Genomic DNA, 23,482 nt, shown 5'->3' with positions numbered 1-23,482 from the left:
GAACATGTCTACAAATTTAGATACCATGTTAAGAATGAAAACAATAACATTAATTATATGGAGGCATTATAAATACCCAAGAATTGGTAGGAATGTAGTCTATATAACTGAATAATGTATAGACATCTCTGGCACTCTATAAAGATATACATTTACTACCATCTGTATGTCAATCTGTTCTTATTTTGTCAACCGCTGGGGCTCAATCTCAGGTACTCGGGACTGCCTGTCAGCTCAATTTGCCACAGGATGGCAGGCTGACACTCACCCATTCATGAATTGGGCCTTAAAGGCTGTGAGTTCAAATGCTAGCACTCCCAAAAAATGAATCGTGTAGTAAGAAGCTGATGGTGACACATGTTTTCCTTTTCTGTGAAAGTCCTGGGTGTCAGGAAGGATGTGCAATACATATGCAAACCTATATCCTATGTAATCAATGTAATCACTGTTCTATGTGTCATAATAGTTAATAAAATGAGACGTCAGTACATGAATAAAACAAAAAATAAAATAGCTACACTGAATGCAATATGGAATCAACATATGTTTAAAAATATAAATCATATATTTAAAATGTAAACAAATAGTATGTTTTCTAGTTGTGGGCATCGATTTCAGGCCTAAAAAACAGACTGGAATTTCTTAAATTCAAGGAGGCAAGCTTCCCTTCCCACAAAGTGCAACAGCAGGGTTACCTAGACCATGAGTTCAAATCCCAGTCCTGGCGGAAAAAAAATGGCATCTCTATGCTATGTGATGCCCAATTTGTAGGTATTTCATTTGGCCTCCATTTAATGAAGGTGATTGTTTAAATGCTTCATAAAGTATTAATTAATATCGACCAGTGTCCTATTATGTAATTGTGTATAATTTTATCCTCGAATCATTCAAGTACTGCCCATTTAATCATGACATACAGCACATTCCTTTGGTAATCATATGAATAGGAATGAATTTCATAGGATCTCCTGCCATTTGTTGGTGGCAGCCCAGGATTCAAGCTGTGGGCTCCAGCTCCTACCACTTAAACCTGAGGATAGGGAACTCACAGGTCTGTCCAAGAACATCAGCAAAACCAGGCATCAGTGGCTCTCAGCAGTCCTCCTTAAAACTTACAAGGCTGTGAAAGGAAGATCATGGTCAAAGTCACCCTAGGCAGGACAGTCCTTGAGACTCCTGTCCAACTTGTGCCATCAAAGACAGAACTAAAGCCGTGTGGCTCCAGTGGTAGAGAGCTAGCCTTGATCAAAAACAACTCACAGATTGTGCCCTGATCCTGAGTTCAAGGTCTGCGAACAAACAGACATACACAACAATCTGTGCAGCCATCTGGCTAAAGTGGGTCACTCTCTTGTCCCCAACTGGATTGGACAGAGTTCCCTGGGAAAGGGGCTGCCTTCATTTTGACTCCACCCATTCTGCCTGCATCAGAAGATTCCAGCCACACCTCTATTGTTTCATGGTTCTTTCTGACCAATGGGATACAAGAATGGTGGCCACGCCCACATTCCTTGCTGCCCACTAGCACCTTGATTCTCTCTGTTTGTTGACACCACTACCTCCCCTCCGACCCGGACCGCACCTTCCCTGTGCCCCACAGTCTGGCCCACGCTCTGCCACAAATGTGCCCCAGGGGTGGGGGTGGGGGTTGACCCGAGGATGCCACCCCCCTCCCCAGCGGCTAATGTCCAGGATACGGGGAGATGCAGGTTGGGTGAGGAGTGGGCGCCAAAGATCTGGCCTGGAGCAGTGGGAGCCACACAGCAGCACATCTGCGCCCTTCCACTCCCTGGTGGGAGCCCAGTGGCTTTAGTCAGAGGTGGGGAGCAGCATGTCTACACCTGCCTTCTGGGTTTTTTTTCATTTTTTTCTGGGGATGGGAGGTGTTGGATGCAGAAGATAGACACCCTTGCTGTGTGAGCCCTTGTCTTCTGTGCTCAGTCAAACTTTCACCTGAACACAGAGAGATGGAGAGAGAGAGACAGACAGACAGAGAGAGAGAGAGAGACAGAGAGAGACAGAGAGAGACAGAGAGACAGAGACAGAGACAGAGACAGAGAGAGACAGAGACAGAGACAGAGAGACAGAGAGACAGAGACAGAGACAGAGACAGAGAGATAATCTTTTTCCTTGTACAGCCTGACTGTGCTCAGGTGAGTGATCAGTTGGCAAATTGCAGGTACTGCATGGAGGAGTCTTCTGTCACCTGTCTGGATGTGTGTGTGTGTGTGTGTGTGTGTGTGTGTGTGTGTGTGTGTGTGTGTGTGTGTGTGTGTGTATGTAGAATTGGGTTGGAACAAGGAGGCCGAATGCTTTGGTAACTTCTACCTGTTATCTTTGGGGCATGTATGGGCTTCACAGCTGAGGTCTGGGGGCCTGGAAGGGTGAGAGGCTTGAAGGGGACACAGCACAGTTAAATTACAAGAACAAGGGATCTGTGTGCAATGGAGCTGTGTACTCCCTTGGCCTGGTTGGTGGCAGTGGGAGCTTGGGAGGATCTGGGAGTGTGGCCTGCAGGGGATGGCTTCCCAGGAGGACAGAGAGCATGGCCAACTCAATAATGATATGAGTTCTGCTAGTATGGAGCGCAACAGCATATGTCAGTCTCTGGGTCTTCTCATAATGATGTCTGATGGGCAAGGCCAACCCTATTTTAAATCTTGCGCTGTGATCTTCAGATCTCAGCGTCCTGAGTACCTAGTATTATAGGCATGAGCCTCTGGCACTGGGACTCTGGTTCTTTTTGGTATATTAGGGTTTGACCTCATAGCCTTAGGCTTGTCAGTCAAGTCTTCTACCATGCGAGTCAAGCTTTTCTGTCTTGGGCATTTCTGAGATAGAGAATTAATATATGCTCATTCTGGGCTGGATCATGGTCCTCCGATCTGTGACAGGCCTGAGCCACGAGGCCCATTCTTCTGTAGTTGGGAGGGTAGATATGTAGCGACATGCTCAGTGATTGGTTTAGATGGATTGTTCCAAACTCAGTCCACGGCAGCCAATTCTTGACCAGTGGTGAATCTCTGGGTTGGGCCTCAACCATTGGACTTCAATCTCTTCATGGGACAGTTGTGAGGAAACAAGAGATTGATACAGAGGGATCTCTGGAGCAGGGACAGGCACAGAGGGAGGGGCCATCTGATACTGTTCTTGGCAATTCTGTGAGCATATGATAGGAAGATACCCGGAAAGTTCTCAGATGGTGTGTGTTATTAACAGTGCAACAGTTATGGGATTATGAAACAAAACATGGCTCTCTTTCTTTATTACTCTATCCCCATGAGTAACAGGATCCTTCACTTTGTTCAGTTTTGAAGCTGGGGAAACTGAGGCATAGAGAAGCTGGGTGACCTACTAATGACTCCCAGCTGACAGGAAGCTCGGCCTGACTTCTCTGCCATGCTTCCTAGGACAATGGGTGCTATTCAGTCCACTTCTTGTGGTGGGAAGTCCACTTCTTTTCAGTCATGAGGCTTGAACTTTGGGCCTAGGGCAGCTCCCTGAGCTCCTCAGCTCAAAGCTACCACTCTACCACTTGAGTCACAGCACCACTTCCAGTTTTTTGGTGGTTCTTTGGAGATAAGAGTCTCACAGGTGTTCCTGCCCAGGCTGGCTATAAACCACATTCTTCATATCTCAGCTTCCATTGTACTTAGGATTATAGGCCTGAGACACCAGCACCTGGCTTAAGTGTAATTCTGACCTTCTTTCTTTCGCTTTCTCTCTCAGGAACTGATTCAATGGGTGCTGGAGCAGGTGGTCCAGCATCCGCCTGTGGCTGGAACCAAGGTGGTCCTCTCATTCTCGAGGTAGGCTGTGGGTCAAGAGCTGTCTCGCTCAGTCTGTTGTACCAGCTCCATGAGGTAAGTCCCTCTGTGCCCTGGCTACACTGTGACAGTTATCCATTGTCCATCTAGCCTTACTGGACTCAGTACTGTGTTCAATGCTCTTTTCTAGCAAAAATTCCTGGCTAAAATTATGATATAGAGTTATAGAATGAAAATGTAATGCCATCTTAAGAAAGCCATTTAGGGTTCTGGGAATGTGGCTTCATGGTATGGTGATTGCCTAGCATGCATGAAACCCTGGGTTCAATTGCTCAGTACCACATAAATTGAAAAGGAAACACTGGAAGTGGTCCTGTGCCTCAACTGGTGGAGGGTTAGCCTTGAGGAAAAAAAAACGCTGAAGAATAATTCCCAAGCACCGAGTTTCAGCCCCAGGACTGCCAAAACAACAGCAACAACAACAATGAACATTTAGTTAGTAAATGCGAAATAAAGAACCCATACTTGGAATATATAATTGCTCCTTCCATACTGATACCTGACAATAGTTCCTAATACATGTACTTTACCTATGTTAGGATACTGTGTTGAAAAAAAATGTTTTGTTCATTGGGTAACAGCAATTAATGCTAGGAATGTGCTTAGATGTCAGGTGAAGATTAATTCTGGAAATTCAAAGATTCCAGGCTTTTGAGTGGGGTCACTGCTAATCACAATGAAAAGGATAATGTAAGCGAGATTCAGAAACTATTTTGGCCAGTCGTCTTACAAAAAAGGCAGAGGCTAATTAACCGTTGTGACAGAAGAGAAGGAATAACACCAGATGGAAAGAATAAATGATAGTAACTAAGGTATAGCAGAAACCGTTCTAGGGAACCATTTTTGCTTATTAAAGAACTAGTTATCAACTAGGCTTATTCCTCATTGCCTTTGGCATTCAAAATCTCCTAGGCTAGTTCTAAATCTCTGTGTGATGAATGTATCTCCTTCTATGCTGATCTTTCATACCTGATCTCCTTTGCTTTCTAAAAATCTGTCTTGCTGTATTTATCTATGAACAGTTCCTAATACTAAATACACCTACAAAGATGAAAGAGGATGCTAATGTAAGAGTCCCATAGTTCATGAGTCATTTATGTAACAAAATGGAAAAGGACATATTTATTGCTACCTTAATTATTCTGAAAAGCTGCAATGTCACATCATATGGTTCGTATTTCCATTCTTTGTCTACATAGTGACATTAAGTGCACATAAATGCAAATATGAGTGGGGTGCTGGTGGCTCATGCCTGTAATCCTAGCTACGCAGGATGTTGAGTCCAGAGGATTGTGGTTCAAAGCCAGCCTGGTCAGGAAAGTCCATGAAACACTTATCTTCAATTAACGCCAGGAACCCAGAAGTTATGCTGTAGCTAAAGTGGTAGAGTGCTCAAGTTGTGCTGAAGAGCTGAGAGACAGTGCCCAGGATTAAGGTTCAATCCCCACAAAAAAGTGCAAATATAGGTTTAAGTTTCCCCCAAAGGAATGATGAAGTCAATATTAATCTTCCCAAATGATTTAGTAGTGCACCTACTTTTACTGAGTTATTTGTTATGGCTTCTTTGATAAACATATTCTCGTCTTTAAAAATTGTCAAATATTAGCTTTATAATAAACTTCATCTAATATTTCTAGGTTCAAAAGAGAAGTCCATAGAGTTGATGTCACCTAGCTTTCTTACTGTCTTAGTTCAAAGCCAACCCAGGCAAGAGAGTCTGTCAAACACTTATGTGTAATTAAACACCAAAAAAGCCAGAAGTGGAGTTTTGGCTCAAGCAGTGGAGTACTAGGTTTGGGCCAGGTCGGAAAGAAAGACAACTATTCAGGGACAGGGGCCAGTCTCTAAGTTCAAGCCCCAGAACCAGCACAAACTAAACAAACAAGCAAACAAAACAAACCCTGGGTATTTCTTTGGTACTCTACTTAAAATAGTGGTGGTCTGAGAAGAGGCTGCTTTTGCTGATCATACTCACTGGATCCTGCTTTTTTGGAATTCTTATTGCTATGGAAAACTCAAGACCAGACTCAAGGAATTGAAAACTGATTTCTGCAACAAGAGAATCATCTCAGGAGTGAAACATCCATCCATAAGACACTTTAAAACCTCCATGTCTTTGATTCTTTGCAGTAGAATACTTTTAAAACAAAGTTATTTCCTTTTGTTCTATGCCTGCTTTCAAATGGCATATTGTTTCCTTTTGCAAAACTCTCAACCAGAAGTTTACAGACAAGTTTTATATGAGTAAAGGATACACTCAAAAAAGTCAGGGACAGAGTTTCCTTCCAGCCTTGGATTCTTTTCTTGTACAGTACAAAGGAACGCAATAGTTAACTTGAACTTTGTCATTTCTCTATGTTAAATTCCTCTCCTGGGATCAGTTTCCACATCCAGTAACAGTTACTTCCACCTACTTCCAGTAACAATTTATGGTGCTGCTCCAGAAAGAAATGAATGTTTTCTGGCTTCATTGAAATAGCACAAAGACACTTTTGGACATGAGGTAACACGTGTTTCAGAGACAACTTAGTAAAGAAATATGCAATTTAAATTGCTTATAAATACATTATCCATGAGAATATTTTGTTCAAACTTCTCATGTGCTCTGTAAATTAAGGTGAATTTTAAATGGTAAGAAGGTTCTCAGATAATTTTTTGTGAGTCTATATGCTGTGCATTAATTTCCCAACTGTACATGAGTTAACCGTAAAAGAAACAATAGCAATTATAGGAGAAAAAGAAGTTCTGTGTTTATGTATAAGTGTTCAATACAATATACAAGACTCTACAAATAAAAAATCGAAACAATAAAGCCAAGTCCCATATGTAGATTTATGGGAGTGATATAGAGAAAGCATTACTCCTAAGTGGAACACGAAGCATGAGGCCACTCCCTTTCTAAATCACGCTTGCTAATCATGTAAATGTGCAAAAAGGAGAATGGAAGAATGATTCTTTTTCCAATGCAAGTCACATATGGGAGAACAGACATAACTGGAAAAAAAGAGTCTATCTTGAGGGAACAGGAATTATACTAGCAATGAACCTGGTGGCTAAGATCACATTTCTTTTTCTTTCCTTTTCTTATATTCCTTTTTATTGTTGTTGTTTTTCATGGCAATTGAAATATGGGACAGGGTGCTGTCCCTCTGAAACGCAGCTCAAGGCTAGTGCTCTTCCACTTGAGCTGCAGTGCCGCTTCCAGTTTTCTGGTAATTATTGGAGAAAAGAGTCTCCAGGACTTTCCTACCCATGCTGACTTTAAAACCCAATCCTCAGATCTCACAACAACTTGGTTTATGATCACATTTCTAACAGTGTACACCCAGGATATGTAATGTATATGTTCATCTATCTTTATATGAATTCTTGAGTTAAAAAATCTGGGCTACAGTTAGACTTTAAACTCACAAGAGTGTTTGAAGTTTAAAAGTTGATACTCCTAGAAAAATAAAACCTAAGAATGTAAAGGAGTCTGGGAAGTTCAATTTGCATCCAGCTTGGACAGTATAGGCTTTGAGACACTACCTATAATTAACCAGCCAAAGCTGGGATACTAGTCACGAGGGAGATTGCTGAATTACAGCTTTAGGTTTTTGCATACATACATACATACAAACATACACATACACACAGAGGCACTTATAGGTGCACACAAAAATACACAAATGAAACAACTCTCAGAATATGTAGAAAAGTTAGAAAACAATAGAAAATTGGTCCTGAGTAAGACTAGAATCAAGTGATAATTTTTAATATTAGAAAGCCCTCAAGTGAACTTTCCCCCAGAAGTTGAGAATATTACATAGGTAGGGACCAGAGATAGTAAGAGAGTCAAGCAATCATTCTTAACGCGATAGGATACATAGTGGAATGAATCATGGAAGCCAGCAGGTGCATCTGAAAATGTTCATATCCTGTGTCAAATGTTAAAACACCTTTGAAAATAGTACATAAACATTCTGAGCAGTCAGTCTAGTGGATAAAATCATAGGAGAAGTTCAGAATTTCTAGTCTGTTTCTAGATTAAATAAACAAACTATGGCAGGGCAATGTGATACAAGCCTGGAATTCTAGCACTCAGACAAGAGATAAGAGAGTGGAATTACATAATGATACCTTCCCTGGACCAGGTAGAATAATTTTGTCTCAGTAAAACAAACCAAACAACAAGAAAGGAATACAAAGTTGGAAGTTTGGCCTAATTTTGTCATTATGTTTTGAGAAGTCAAGTTTCCTATTGAATGCACCGCATATATATCCTCACTTGTGTTTTAAATGCTCTCATCATTACAGAACATTCGTAGATGCAAAAGAACTCATGATTCCCATCCCTCATTCTGTTGGATTCCAAATAAATGTTGAAGGATTACAAAAGCTTAAGACTGGAGAAATAGCAAAGTTCGTCTAATGTAGGATTTTGTAGACCTTGTTAAATTAGAATTTAGATTTAAAATATATTTTTTGGAATTGTTTGTAATTTCATATTCTATAGGATACTACAAAATTCTTTCAAAGTAGAGGAATTAATTGAAAAATTCACAAATAATTCTGGCATTCTATTTGCCTAGATATTCTTTCACGACAGTTATAATTAGAACATAGTTAATAGATAATTCGCAGAGTTCATGTATACCATGTTAATATGAATAATCTAGACAGAGTTGCCAAAAATGGATGACATTAATTTATACATTTAGAAAAACCAATTTTTAAAGGTTTGGTTTAATATAGTATGAAGAGAGTAATTGTGTGACATCTTCTTTCTTCTACCTATATGTATCACAGGAAGCCATTTCCTTATTTACGTGCCTCTGTATACATGGAGAAAAATGCTAGGTTTGGGTTTTTTTTCAGTTTTTTTTTTTATTGGTTCATCCTAGAACTTGAACTCTTGGCATGGACAGGGTCTCTGATCCTGTTTATGCTCAAGGCTCAAGCCCTACCACTTCAACCTCAGTGCCACTTGAGTCTGACTTTTGCAGAGAAGTTTTTTGGAGATAAGATTCTAAGAAACCTTCCTGCCTGGGTGGGCTTTGAATCATAATTTTCCTATCTTAGCATACTGAATATCTATGATAGTTAAAAAAGTCTAAATATAAATAATTTTTGCAAGTGTTCTGATCTCAAGAATACCAGTGGAGGAAAAATGATGCAGCTCAGTTTATTGTGGTGTTCTTTTCAGAACAAGGAGGGTGTCACATTAGCAGAGGTGTAGTATTTTTTCAAAATAGAGATAAGGTATTCATGATGTGAATTAAGGAATTTTAAGGTGTCCCTTACAAGTTGGAAACTGTTGGGCTAGGATGACTTTATGGCATAAATCTTGGGATTGATGGTCATAGACATAATAGCTTACTCTTATAGACAATTGCTTACTCTTGAAGAATTAATTATTACACATGCTTCACAGTTTTATCCTCTACAAGAATGTGGCTATTTTTCTGTTTACTTCTCAATCTGTAACACCCCATTGGAAACTTCATCTATTGCAGAATTACTTAACATGCAAACAGGTACTGTTTTGAATCTCTTAGGAATGTTGAGAATTTAAAAATGAGTAGTTAGTCATAGGAATTTTGAAGAACACATATATTCTGTCCTCTTAAAAACTTACTTACTTTTAAAATTATGGGTTTCCATAGTATTAAACTGGGTCTGGTCGTGGGGCCTGAACTCTGGGCCTGGGCGCTGTCCCTCAGCTCTTCAGCTCAAGGCTAGCGCTCTACCACTTGAGCTTCCGGCTTTTTTCTTTTTGCTTATGTGGTGCTGAGAAATTGAACCCAGGGCCTCAGGCATGCAAGGCAAGCGCTCTACCACTGAGCCATCTTCCCAGACCCTGTTTTCTGTTTTAGAATGAGAAAGTACTAAATTTATTCTTTTTTGAAAAATTTGGCAAGTATATTGTGAAAATAGTGTCTAGTTGGATAACATTCAAGTTGATGAACCTCTGATAAATAAGGGGTAATTAATTCAAATTAGAAGCCAAATATTATTGATTTTTAAAATGTTACTACATAAAGAATAATATTTACTGTGCCAATACAGTAAAATTACATTTTACGCAGCTTATTTTTTCAATTTTATTATCAAATTGATGTACAGTGACTTTACACTAATTGTAAGGTAGTGAATAAAAAACATTTCAAACTTGTTACCCCTCCCTCATTTTTCTCACAGTTTTCCTTCACCCCTTTACCCCTCACAAGTTGTAAAGTACATTTCCAACATATTGTCTTGTGAGTATTGCTATTGCATTGGTTTACCTTTTGTCCTTTGCCTCACCATTGTCTCACCATACAGCAGGGATAAACCATAGGGGAAAACCCCAAAGAAAACAGAAATCACATAGTTCATCAAAAACAACAACCACAAATGAAAAAAAAATCTGGTTCCATATCTTGGAATTCATTTTGCTTAGCTTCAGCTAATATGGTTACATATATGCATAACAAAGCCACTGGAAAATAAGAGCTTCATGGATACTATATCATGAAAACAGCATGTTAACATTTTGATGGTAAAGGTGGCATTAGGATTGGTGAATTTGCGGTTCTGATAAAGGATTTTCAACAGTTTTAAATTTATGACAGGTAAAATTTTATAGTTCAAAATTTTTAATAACTTAGCCTATTAAGAAAATTTAAAATTGCCTGGAAGAATAGGCTTTCATGCAAAGAAATCCAAGGAGACTTAGTAGAGAGGGAGCAATGTGGATGAAGATGGCTCAAACTAAACAAACAAACCTCAGAAACCTTGCTGTAAATCCTGTAGGTTCCCTTGGAATTGTCCTTACCCAGGAACTATATTCTCACTGTTTGAAAGAAGGTTGTATTGGAATTTAAATTAAAAGTTCTTTAAAAAATAAGGCATCAAAATTTGTGAATGTACCTTCAATTACAAAAAGTAATTCTCTGAAAAAGATAATTTGAGTCAAAATATTTAGCGAGAAAGTGCCCTCCACAATGAAAGAAGGTGTTGGGATAACACATTTCTGTTTGTAACACTTTCCACAATGTCTTTGGACGTGAAGCAGTGAAACACAGAAAAATATTTGATTGGATACTTCAAACCAATGATTTCACATTTCTAAGTGGCTCACAAAAAATAATATTCTTATTAATATGAGGTAGTCTAGACTTCTTTTATTACATATGCCAAAAAGTTCAGAAAAGAATTGAGCAAATGGAAATCTTAATAAATAATTTTTCTTAGAAGCCTTAGCTAAGCGTATTGACTTCAGCAGTGAAGGGAGGCCAAAACTTTTTGATGTAAATTGTGTTAGTATTTTTACTCCCTAAAGTGATTTTACAGAGCCCATTTGGCTCACTACAATGCAGAACTGATTGAATGAAGACATGAAAATACATTCCACATCCAAATGAGGCAACTTGAAGAGTTTTAAAAGAGAAATAATGAAGATGTAGCAGTGGTGGAGCCCGTATGGTCCTTCAGCTTCACTAGACTGGAAGCCAAGAAGCTGTGATTAATTTGAACTCTGGCAAGACCTAAGAGTAGGACATAGAAGCATTTTCCTTTTGTAACAGACACTTTCTTCCAAGGTATGGGTGATTTAACTCTATTCTCCTCCATAAATCTTGGTGAACAAATGCAAGACCAAGAGAAAAATAATCTATTAAAATAATTTTGCATAGAATAACTTCACTGTTCCTGATATGGTATCTAAGGAGAATCTTAAGAGAGAAGATTAAAAAGTGCAGTATTTTTTGGTTTCATCTAAGCATCTTCTTAGCAAAATATATCTTTGAGGTTAGACAATTCTGATTGAACCAACAAGTGATGGAGTACTTATTTTTGTGGGCACTTTAGACACAAGAAGTCTTTCAAGGTAAAAGAAAAAAATATATAGCCAAATATTTGTGATCACAGCATCTTGGACTGTTTTCTGGATACAAAGTTTTACATTAGATTTCTCCTTATTAACATAGATGTTGTTTCATGGCAACCAAATACAAGAGGAAAGTTTTATGGACTCGCTTGGCCAATTAAACAGCATGAAAGAAGAAAATGGCAAATAATATTTAATGAAATTACTTTGACAAATTACTTTGCCAGAGAAAGAAGGAAAAATATAATTCAAAATCAATTGACTTAAAAGTATGAAGAAAGAGTAGTGAAGAGAGATTAGAGAAAATATAGAGGATCGTTTTCTCTCCAGTGAAGTAATGCGTTCTTGATCTTGTTTCTTCCATTCTACCTCACAAGCTACCAAGTGTTTCTCAGGACTGGATTATCCAGTTCAGACAGAAAACTCGTAGAAGTAAGATACTGTATGCAGCAGATATAGGTGATTTATAACCTTAGACAATCTATTTAATTCTGTTCAAAATTCTCCCCTATCCCAAACTTCCCTCTTTGAACAGCTTTGTTTGATTTTCCCAATTCTGCCCTTCATTAACTGATTAAAATTTTGAGTACTCATATTCATACTCTCTAGAGATTGCTGTTTGGTTGTGATTTTTGTGTGTTTTTGTTTCTAGTTGTGTTTTTAACTGAATTTTAAAAGTTTGTGCAATTGTGTTACAATTAAATATATCCATCTAATTGTCAAATGTTCCTAGATCAGAGTCACTCCTTCTATCATTCTCAACCAACCCTTTCTCCAAGATTTATTTCCAATTTACCACTTCCTTCATCATATGTGTACATTCAGTATTGTAGCTGTATTTGCTCCGTGTTCATTTTTCATTCATTCTATGTTTTTACTATAATTCCTCTTTGGTTTCAACTTCTGATAGTCATTCTGTTAAACTGTCTATTAATACTTTGAAAGGTTTATATACATTTCATGGAGTTTCAATCCTGCATATTCTTGAAATAATGTCAGCTTATATTTCCATAATTCATTCATCTGCAGCAACAATTTGTAAGACTGGAGACGGGAAGCACCTAAACATGATTTTTTCTCAACCGTTTGAAAGGTTAATCTTTAGTCAAAAAGAAAGTTAAAAAATGGCTTAGAATGTATTCCTAACTATGCATTTTTATAAATGGCTTTGTACAATCGTGTGATTCTTTTATTTTACATGGAATAATATTTTCTACTACCTATAAGTTTTGGAAAAAGAAGAAAATTAAAATTTATTCCTAGATAGGAATATGATAGAAATAGAAGACAGATATTATGTTTGTCATATCTCAGATTAGTACCCATATTCAAGACTTAAAGTCATATTTCTTACATGTTAGACAGAGGGAAAACATAAAATAACATATGATGAGGCAACTATTTGTGATTGTTTAAAATGTACCTTATTAAATGATGAAATTTATTAGCTAACGTTTGGGTTTGAAATTTAGGAGGCTGACATATTAAACACATTTCTGAAAGGCCCATACTGAAAAACACAAATTGTGGGTGGTACTATTTCTACACTTTAATGAATTGTTGAACATGTTTGGCATTAGTGCTGAGTAAATAATTCAACTCTATTGTAACTTGCTCCCTACACTTGAAAAACTTGTAATGTCACTAAGTATCATCAACTTGTCAAATGTTATTTTGGCGAAAGTGATTTTTTTAAATTTAATTTAATTTTATTTGTGAACATACTGTACAGAGGGGTTACAATTACATGGGCAGGATAATGCGTACATTTCTTACCAAGCATTGCAGCCTCCTCCTTTGGTTTACCCTTCACATCCCTTGCCAGCCTCCCCCCTCCCCCCAATCCCAATCCTTCTCCTTCCCCCCCCCCCCGCACCGACGTTGTAAAGCTCGTTTTGGACATGACAACTTGTAATTCTCATTGTTGCAAGAGGTCCACCTGTATCCTTAAACACTGGTTTTTCCCCATCTCCTCCACAAGTTATACTGACATCAAATATAGTGAAAGCAGGGGTTATACTGTGGGGGAGGGACATACAAAGCAACAAAGAGATAATCTTATAAATGCGTTAGAAACACATGCATGAAAGAAAAAAAACATTAAAATACATATCTAAGGGTTCATTTTCCTGACCTCACATTATCTGACCTTTTCCGCTTGACTCATACATATACTAGATATTGCAAATAAGGGAAACCATGGTACCTATGTTTCTTTGGGCCTGGCTTCCTTCACTTAATTTATTTTTTTCCAAGTTTTTCCATTTCCTAACAAATGGGGCAATGTCATTCTTTCTGATGGAGGCATAGAATTCCATTGTGTATATATACCACATTTTCTTGATCCATTCATCTACTGAGGGACATCTGGGTCGGTTCCATATCTTAGCTATGGTAAATAATGCTGCAATAAACATTGTTGTGCTGGTAGCTTTAGTGTGGTCTTGTTTGTAAACATTTGGGTAAATGCCCAAAAGTGGGATTGCTGGGTCATAGGGGAAATCTATGTGAAGTCTTTTGAGGAACCTCCATACTGCTTTCCAAAGTGGTTGAACAAGTTTACATTCCCACCAACAATGAAGTAAGGGCGAAAATGATTTTTAAAAATTTATTTGAAAAGGAATATACTTTCAGGAGATTAAATGTAGATTATCATTGGTTTGAGAGTGACATTTTTATACCACAGAACCATGTTGTACTGAAGTCCCAGTGTTTTGAAGCACTCCTTAGTGCTTCAAATATTTTTTCTGAATTACATTTGACCTCTAAGTCAAGTTTTCGGGCTTTGGTAGAGCAATTATAGATCTATCCTTCTAGGAACTATTTTTTGGCCCAATAATGTAGGAATAAAATCCTTCGTTAATCATACGTGAGGGGTATTAAAAATAATCTTATGACACTTTGTGAACTTGTTCACTCATATGGGCTGGTCATTTGTAAGTTGAATTTTGAATTACAGTACTTTCTCTCAAATTGTGTGATCTCAACCTTCATTTTAAGTTGCCTTGCATTTCACAATTGCTTACTGCTAATTCCTGCATCTCAAGGAATTGGGGCCCTGAAATATAGGAAATGCGAAATTGAGATGGGTCTTCAATTACTTTGTTTTGATATATTGCATGGGCCTTGGTGAAATATCTTGCCCCTGTTATCTGATGATGCAGGAAAATAGGCCTTGGGATCCTAGGACCCATGGGTACTGCAGAAGAATAATATTTTTTAGACATCTTAGCAAAATTTGGGCATAATCAGTAAGAATGCTTCAGAAATATGGACAAAAACAGTTTGGGACAAGCGAGTTAAAACAATAAACAGAGTTTCAGAGTAAAATCCATTACAGATTAGAGGAAAACATTGTTTTTTTATCATGTGGATTCAGAAGACCAAGAAGAGTTATAATGTATCACAAGTTTATACTAAAAAGTTTGCATTGATACGTTTTCTAGTCTAATACATATTTGAAACCTAAATATTTATATTCCAATTCTATTTATTGGAGGAAATAAATATCAATTTATTTGTCAAATTATCAACTAATTCTAGTAAGTTTCATTGTGTGAAATATAAAATCAGCACATATAATATAAAATATAACTATATATAATATGATTAAAAGACACAAGTTTTGTATTGTTCTGTTGTAGTTACTTTAACAAAGGCAACTCTGTTTTAAAGTATGATTCCATTATCTCTACTTCAGTGTTTGAAAGAGTTAGATCTAAAGCTTTATCATTTGTAGATTTACAGCATGGAGGCAAGAGGAAACACTGTGATTAAAACATTATCAATTTAATGCCTAATAACGAGGAGAAACATATGCACTTCTCCTGCAACTACGAAAATATTTGGTGATAAAAAGGCAGTAGTGTAAGTTCCTGCCAGGAACTTACAGACAGGACAGGACATTCAGTAATCATGCATACGAACAATTTTTTCACCTTCTTGGCTTTAGCTACTTTTAAATGGAAGGTATAATAAACAATTATATTTTGATAAAATACCTTCTCGTCTGAACAGTTCTGTTTGAACTGTTCATCTCTCTATGATCCCTTGTAACCAAGATTAGTTTTGTTCTAGTAAGAAAATCTTTGCTGTCAGGGTAAGGTATTCTGGTTGGTCTGTTCCCACATGGAAGAAAGGTAAAAGGCTCAGGTAGTCATTTGTTCCAGTAACACCTCATTTGGGAAAATGTGAGCTGAAGAAGTTTAGAAGTAGCTCTTAAGCAACGCTTAGTTTGAATCCATTAGGTCCACAAAGCTGGATAAATAAGTACTTGAAAAAGCCATCACCTTTGGACGTAACTATAAATAATAGAGAGTATGATCAAATTCCAAATAAAAAGACTTAAGATATTCATTGGAAAAAAAGTTTGCAAATGTGAGCAATCGACTGATCAATATAATTTTTTCCAATATTCACAGAATTTTAGGGAAATAAGATCGATCAATAGCATTGTTAGGAACAATAAGGTTTCATTGTTACAAGTAAGCACCCATAGATATAAGCCTGTATAAAGATTGCATCATTAACTATTAAATTTAGAGGATACTACATGCTTCAGCAGCACGTATACTCAAATTACAATACAGAGATTAACATGGCACTTGGACAAGGATAATATGAAAATTTGAGAAGTATTCCATATTTTTCATTCTTCAGATTCAAGAAATGAAAAAAAGTGATTAAAAAGTTGATTACAAAATTACAAGTGTAATAATACACATAATTCATATAATTAAATTTAGTTTGACATCAGTGTATTAAATCACCTCAGAAAGGCGTTTACATAGCATAAACTTTACAAAACTTTTCAAATTAGACAACATTGTAATTTTATCCCAAAGAAAAATAATATTAAGACCTAGAAAAAAAGGAATCAAACTGTTTCTATATGGAATACAATCGGAAAGGACACATTAATGAACCTATATATTATAAAATAATAAAGAATTCAATGTATATCTAGGAGAAAATAAATTATGAACATTATGCAAATATAGAATATAGAATATTTTAAAATATACTTTTTCAGAGAAGCACCAGAAATATTTTAGTTTCTGTACTACTCATTTCAACAGGTAAATTAAAATTATTTCTTATTAAAAAATCACAAACTCTGAACAAATTATTATACATGTTTACAAAATCTACTGAATACATTTTTCCATCCAAGGCAGGCAATTCACTTGGAAGAATTCCGCGGAATCCATGAATTTTTACAGTAAAATATTGGTGCTGCTGGGCACTGGTGGTTCATGCCTATAATCCTAGCTAAACAGGAGACTGAGATCTGAGGATCATGGTTCAAAGCCAGCCTGGGAAGGAAAGTCTGTGGTACTCTTATCTCAAATAAACCACTAGAAAACTGGAAGTGCAGCTGTGTCTCAAGTGGTAGAGGGCTCACCTTGAGCTGAAGATCACAGGGATAGCTCCAGGCCCAGAGTTCAAGCCCCATGACGGACCAAAAAAAAAGATATTGCTCTTATTTGGATTGTGAAAATATTTTGTAGGGACACAAAAGATGAACTTGCATTTTTGAAATTTAAGAAACTTAACTCGATCATTAGGACTTCGGTGAACAATTTGTACAGCCTTTTACAACTTCATACAGGTAGTGATACATACTTATGCTTTTGGCAATATCAAATAGAGTTTCTTCTATGTTGTTCTTCAGGCCTGGATTTATATAATGGTTCAACAGAAGGCGATCCAGCGTATCTTTGCTATCTCAATTCTCAACAGCAAGATATAAGGGTGTCAAGAGTCCTTTAGTTTGGGGATGTGTTACTGTGGCTCAAGTGGTAGAGAACTCCCCTTGAGCTGAAGAGCACAGGGACAGCACCCAAGCCCAGAGCTCAAGCCCCATGACCGACCAAAAAAAAAAACAAAACACAACAACAACAAAAATCAAACAAACAAAAATATTTGGGTTGGGAAAGTGGCTCAGTGGTAGAGCGCTGGCCTTGCATACATGAGGCCCAAGGTTCAATTCTTCAGCACCACATAAGCAGGAAAAAAAGCAGGAAGTGGTGCTGTGGCTCAAGTGGTAGAGTGCTAGCCTTGAGCTGAAGAGATGAGGGACAGCGTCCAGGCCCAGAGTTCAGGCCCCACGACCAGACAAAAAAAATTTTTTTTAAAAAAAGTCCTTTAGTATGGGCATTGGTATCTGTATCATGATGAAGTAAGAAAGAAGCCACTCTGTTATTATTCCACGTGTATGCACTGTTCAGGGGTGTCCAGTCATCTACAGTTATTGCATGTGCCGCTTGAGACACCAACTCACTGACAATGTCTAAGTGTCCACCGTAGGCTTCTTGAAGAGGGGTATACTGATCATCATCACTACTATTCACATACGTGGCCTTTTGGGAAAGAAGTCTCCGCACTGTAGTAAGCTGAATATTTTCAACAGCCCAATGAAGAAAGTTACTTGGATCCTTCTCCAATTTTTTTTCTTGCAATTGATACCATTCCTTACTTTTTCATCTTGTTCCCCATATTCCTAAGAATTGCCTAATCAGAGACTTTGAGTGCCAGTGGGAATGAGGTGTCCATGTATTTCCCTAATAGTTCACATTGGTTGAACTGGTCAGAAATATCTGGTGAATTTTCTGCAACTGTTTATTCACCATGATTTATTTTCTCTTTTTCCAATTTTACTATTCGAAATTATTCTAACTGGAGAATAGGGAATTGATGGAGAGCAGAGGAAAGATATTCCTCCATATTCAAATGTACACACTGAAAATGAGGACCAGTGATGTCTTCATGTGCAGCTTATTCTAGGCATGAGAAAATAGGAAATAATGCCTTCCATATAAATGATTTGGGAAATGGCAGAGCAAAAAGTGAAATGATACAACCAAAAATATAAAAGCAAAATAAATTAGGATAATTATAGAGCAATCGTGTTATATATGAGAACCATGAAATGGAGAGAGAAAGAAAGAGACAGATGTGTAATGACGTAGCTAGCCACAAAATCCATGCCTCTGATCAATTTGTAGAGCAAACAAAATTTTATTTTTTAAAAGAGATGGAAATCGAATTTATGTATTTACTTGAAGTTAGTAAATACATTTTTAGTAGCCTATGTAAAGAGACATAACTTTACCAACCTACAGACAGTAAAATAAATCCTTGATAGTTCTAGTAACAGATCTGACTGAAATCAGTTGAATCATACTTTTCTTGTACAATGAAGGATAAGAGGGTAGTAAAGCAGCTAGAGAAGGCAGGGAGATTGTATCTGTGACAAAACTTTGTGGAAATTGGTATTGAGGATTTCTTACTGGTGATCCACTTGCACTGGAAGCATGATTCTGAAGTATTGCTTGCCGATTCTGAACTATTGATTTGATTATTATATTCTTCAAGAAGAAAATGAGAATTGATAGTGAAGGACTACTAATACATTTTGACCTTCTCACTAAGCACTTTCAATCATCAAAATCACATGAAGACAATAGTCAGGCCTACTTTTTAGATGAAAGCAAGTGTCTTATAAAAACAAGGAATGTATGTAGTCATGCAAAGGACTTCTATTTTACCAATGCCGCATACATTTTTCTAATGTTGGGTACCAATAAATAATGGATCTATTAGAAAGCTCTTAAGGCTCCTATGTTCAATAGTGAGTTCTCTTACACTATATCATGGTATTTTTTTATGTATGGTTTTAAGAATAAATTTATATTACTAACTTGAATTTCTGACAGGACAGTATCATCACTGTACATTTTGCTTCTATACTCTCATTTTAAAATTACCATCTAAGTATGTGCATTAGATAACTATATAGGAAAAAGTAGAAGCCACACTGATGGCTTATGTCTTAGGTAGTAGTTAATAAGAAAGATGAAATCTGAGAATTGTGGTTTGAAAGCAGACCAAGAAAAAACAGTCCATTAGATTCTGATTTGAAAGTAACCAGCAAAACCTAGAAATGGAGCTGTGGTACAAGCAGTAAAATGCTAGCCTTGAGAAAACTGAAACAAAAAATAAATTCTGGGACAAAGCCAGGCCCTGAGTTCAAGCCCTAGTAGTAGCGCCAAACAAATAAATTAATTAATAAGGTAATTAATTAATTAAAACTAAATTAAGTGGTCACATGTGGAGAGGCAGGTAAAATGTAACATGCGTGGTAATGGTTTATGTAATATTTTGTAATAAGGCATATTATCATTTGTCCTAATCACTAATATTTTATGTGGACTTTTTTGTACAATAAACCCTGAATTTAGCATGCGTGTATATGTGTGTGTACATGTGCGAACATGTGTGTATGTGTATATGTGTGCATGTGCTGTTTCAATGTTGCTTGCCAATGTGGACAGGGTGAGGCTGAAAAAAGCTAACTGTGTTGCAATATTTTTATTTATCAGTGTTCTGTCATGTCATGTCATTTCAGTGGAACCAGCCTTTGTACATATTATTTGTCTAATAATAACATCATAATCAAAGCATTTATAATATTAAGTTAGAAAAAGAGACCGCTTTCAGCTCTTATTGTATGTTAGGTAAGAAGATACAGACATAATTAGTTAGTAAGTTGTTGCTATAAGATGATTGTCAGTACAAAATACATATTTGACCTCTTAAATTGGTTATACTTTCAAGATACACTCATAGAGTGATTTGGACCGACTTGACCAAACAGGTATTACTCTCTGCTTATTCCTGTGAAGCACAAGTTGGATAAACTCTTTCCAGATTTCTGTTGAAAATCACTTTCTTTGCAAGATTATATCTATTCTCACTAAGAGATAATCCAACCCATATTATGTTTGAATATCCCATCTTATTCATTGAAAATAAGTATTGGGGATATGCTTGTTAGATATTCCTTTCAAAAACGAACAAACAAAAAGCAAGTGTTATGTCCATATTGTGGATGCATTTGAAGGTGTTTTGTACATGCACAGGTATCTTTACTAATGGCTCTTTTGTGGGAGAAACTATGGCAACTTTAACAAATAAGGCTTTTTGAATATCTGTTCCAATATACATAACATCTCAGAGCAAGTCTTGCAATTTCTGAAAATCCTTTGAATATTTTAGTATTATTTCAGTTCATTGACTGTAGAGCTAAAATTTCTGAAATATTGTTAAGTTCTGAAAATGTAAGGGGGTATATACGCTTTTTTATGCTTCATTTTATGAAAACCCAGTTTTTATGAAAGTAAATGGAATAGAATAAAAGAATTAAGTGAATTGGGTAAGCTAATTATTAGTATAATTTTGTTTTCTATTAATAGTCTATTGAATGTAGATGATGCAGTTAAATTATTTCCTCTCTACTTCAGTTAGTTTTAGAATCTTTATAGTTATGAGTGAACTTTTAAATAAAGGTCTTTTAAAATGCTTAGGATTAACCTTGTGCTTTTCGTCCTACTCCCAAGAAAATGAGTTATTTTTAAGTGGTAATAGTTTATCATTATGATTATCATAGCGAATCATTATCATTATCATAGGGACTTAAAAATGCAGTAGTGTTGATGTCTTTTTAAACCGATTGTATTCACAAGTTGGAGAGTCTTTAATTCATAATTAGGTCTTGGTGTCAATGATTTTTAACCTGTCATTCCTAACATTAATGATAGGTAAGACTGCATTTTTGGGTATATGAAAGGTAAAATATTTATCTGGGGTCAAATGTGATTTTATATCATTCTTTCTTTAATAACATTTTAAAGTAGTACATTTCTCTCAAAATGGTGGGTATAAAAAGCAATCAAAATACTTCAAATGGTAAAAAAAAATTAGGTGAGCTACAATGTGGAAACGATTGCTCCAAAAGACCTGCAGTCTGTTTCCATCAGGAATTGGGCAGGTCATTCTTTCAGTAAGACTTGTTAACCAGAGATGGGGTCCCCAGGCAGTGCAGTGTTGAGTGAAGGCATAAAATATGATTTCTACTGTTTTGAGCTAGAAATCAAGAATGTTATAGTTTAGCAGTTCCTTTCACCAAGGAGGTATAAATTGATTATGAACATGGAGTTTTCTTCTTACAGTTACTTATTTTCTTTTTTTGTTGTTGTTGGTCATGGGGCTTGAACTCTGGGCTTGGGTGTTGTTCCTGCGCTCTTCCACTCAAGGCGAGTGCTCTACCACTTGGACCACAGTGCCACTTCCAGTTTACTAGTGGTTTATTAGAGATAAGGATCTCAAAGTCTGTCCTGTCCAAGCTGGCTTTGAACCACAATACTCAGATCTCAGCCTCCTGAGTAGCTAGCATGATAGGCGTGAGCCACCGGTGTCCGTCTTAGTTACTTATTTTCTAACAAAGATAAAGAAAATATTATTAGAGTGTGCACAATAATTTTGGGAATTTTCCTAGAATTAGTAGACTGAGTGCTGGTATTTAGTTATAAAATAGAATGAGGTTAGTTCATATAGTGGGAATGGAACGCAGGCTAACACTTACCGTGTGTAGAATGTTGTACTAGTAATTCCAACTCTGAAGACTTAAATATCATCATCTTAGAATTAAAAATATAAATAGTTTCACTTTATGGGATTATTGTGAGGATTAAATTAGATACCAAAGGTAAAGTACTTGGAAAAACAATCAGAGTTTGATACTTTCTACCTTTTATTTTATCATGTGATATATTCTAATATTTTTACTGTGATATTTATATTATCTATTTAGGATATGCAAAGTGATGTATTGATATACATTGCATTGTTCACTTTTCTGTCATTATGAGGAAAATACCTGCAAAGAAAATTTCTGAGAAGGCAAGTATCATATTGATTCATGGTTTAAGATCAGATGTCTCCATTGTTTTTAATTATATTTTTATTAAATAGGTGTACGAAATGTTTTCCATTCAACGAATCAGTTTAAAAGTACAATGGATCTTTACATAACTTTCTCACATCCTTCCAAACCTCAACCCACTTTCGTTTTTATTAGTTTCATACTATCTGCATTGAATATTATAGCTTCACTCTCTACTTCCATCAGTCTCTTTATTTCTTCCCTTTGATTTTCCCTCACATTTTCCAAGTGGTAGCCTCCTGGTATTCATTTTGTTGGATTAAAAGTTCAATTTTATAAGAAATTACACCTGTTAAATACTCCTCTACAAATAGCATGCTTTGATTAATACTGTTTTTTAACTTGCATAAAATTCTGGCTTCTAAATACGAATTCTTTTTGTGTCTGGCTGTGACTTCGTTTATTTAACATAATTTTAGTTCTATCCATTTCTTGCAAATGCTGTAACAGACTTTATCATGGATGGGTGCAATCCAATTGTGTATATGTGCAACACTTTCTCCAACCATCCTTCTGCTAAAGTGCATCTGGGCTGTTTCCATAAATTCTCTACGGTGAATAGTGCAGTAGTGAACATGATTGTGAGAGTGATTTTACTCTAACCTTTTGGAAAAATTAATCACTGTTTTTCTGGGAGCAATCCTCTAGCCAATTTTCCAGAATTAGCACATCCCTTCCTTCATCTACATCACAACGTTTTTCAGGTCCTCAAAAACACACTACCCCCTACAGGTACCAATCAGCTAAAACCATACTGTGCCCATATTCTTTTGTTGTTGTTATTGTTTTCTTTCCGGTCGAGGGGCCTGAACTCTGGGCTCCTCTGGTGTTGTCCCTCAGCTTTTTTGCTCAAGGCTAGCAATCTACCACAGAGTCACTTCTGGCTTTCTTCTTTTTGCTTATGTGATGCTGAGAAATCAAACCCATGGCCTCAGGCATGCAAGGCAAGAGCTCTACCACTGAGCCACTTTCGCAGCCCCGATGTGCCCATATTCTTTTAATACATTTTTCATAATTTTA

The 23,482-nt window shown here is 36.6% G+C and overlaps 1 long non-coding RNA gene and 1 pseudogene across 1 annotated transcript; both read left to right on the top strand.

Moving 5' to 3' along the window:
* The first annotated feature begins 2,080 nt into the window (after positions 1 to 2,080).
* LOC138838498 (uncharacterized) lies at positions 2,081 to 22,377 on the top strand. Its single transcript, XR_011375632.1, has 3 exons — positions 2,081 to 2,153; positions 3,730 to 3,863; positions 22,331 to 22,377. It is a non-coding gene; the product is annotated as an uncharacterized lncRNA (long non-coding RNA).
* On the top strand, positions 16,229 to 16,325 carry LOC138838501 (U6 spliceosomal RNA; annotated as a pseudogene).
* Positions 22,378 to 23,482: the final 1,105 nt, after the last annotated feature.

The sequence above is a fragment of the Dipodomys merriami genome, unplaced genomic scaffold, assembly GCF_024711535.1.
Source record: "Dipodomys merriami isolate MVZ:Mamm:240054 unplaced genomic scaffold, mDipMer1.0.p SCAF_280, whole genome shotgun sequence".
In the NCBI taxonomy this organism is placed as follows: domain Eukaryota; kingdom Metazoa; phylum Chordata; class Mammalia; order Rodentia; family Heteromyidae; genus Dipodomys; species Dipodomys merriami.
Note: the sequence above shows the minus strand (reverse complement) of the source record. Positions and strands in the feature narration are given on the sequence as shown.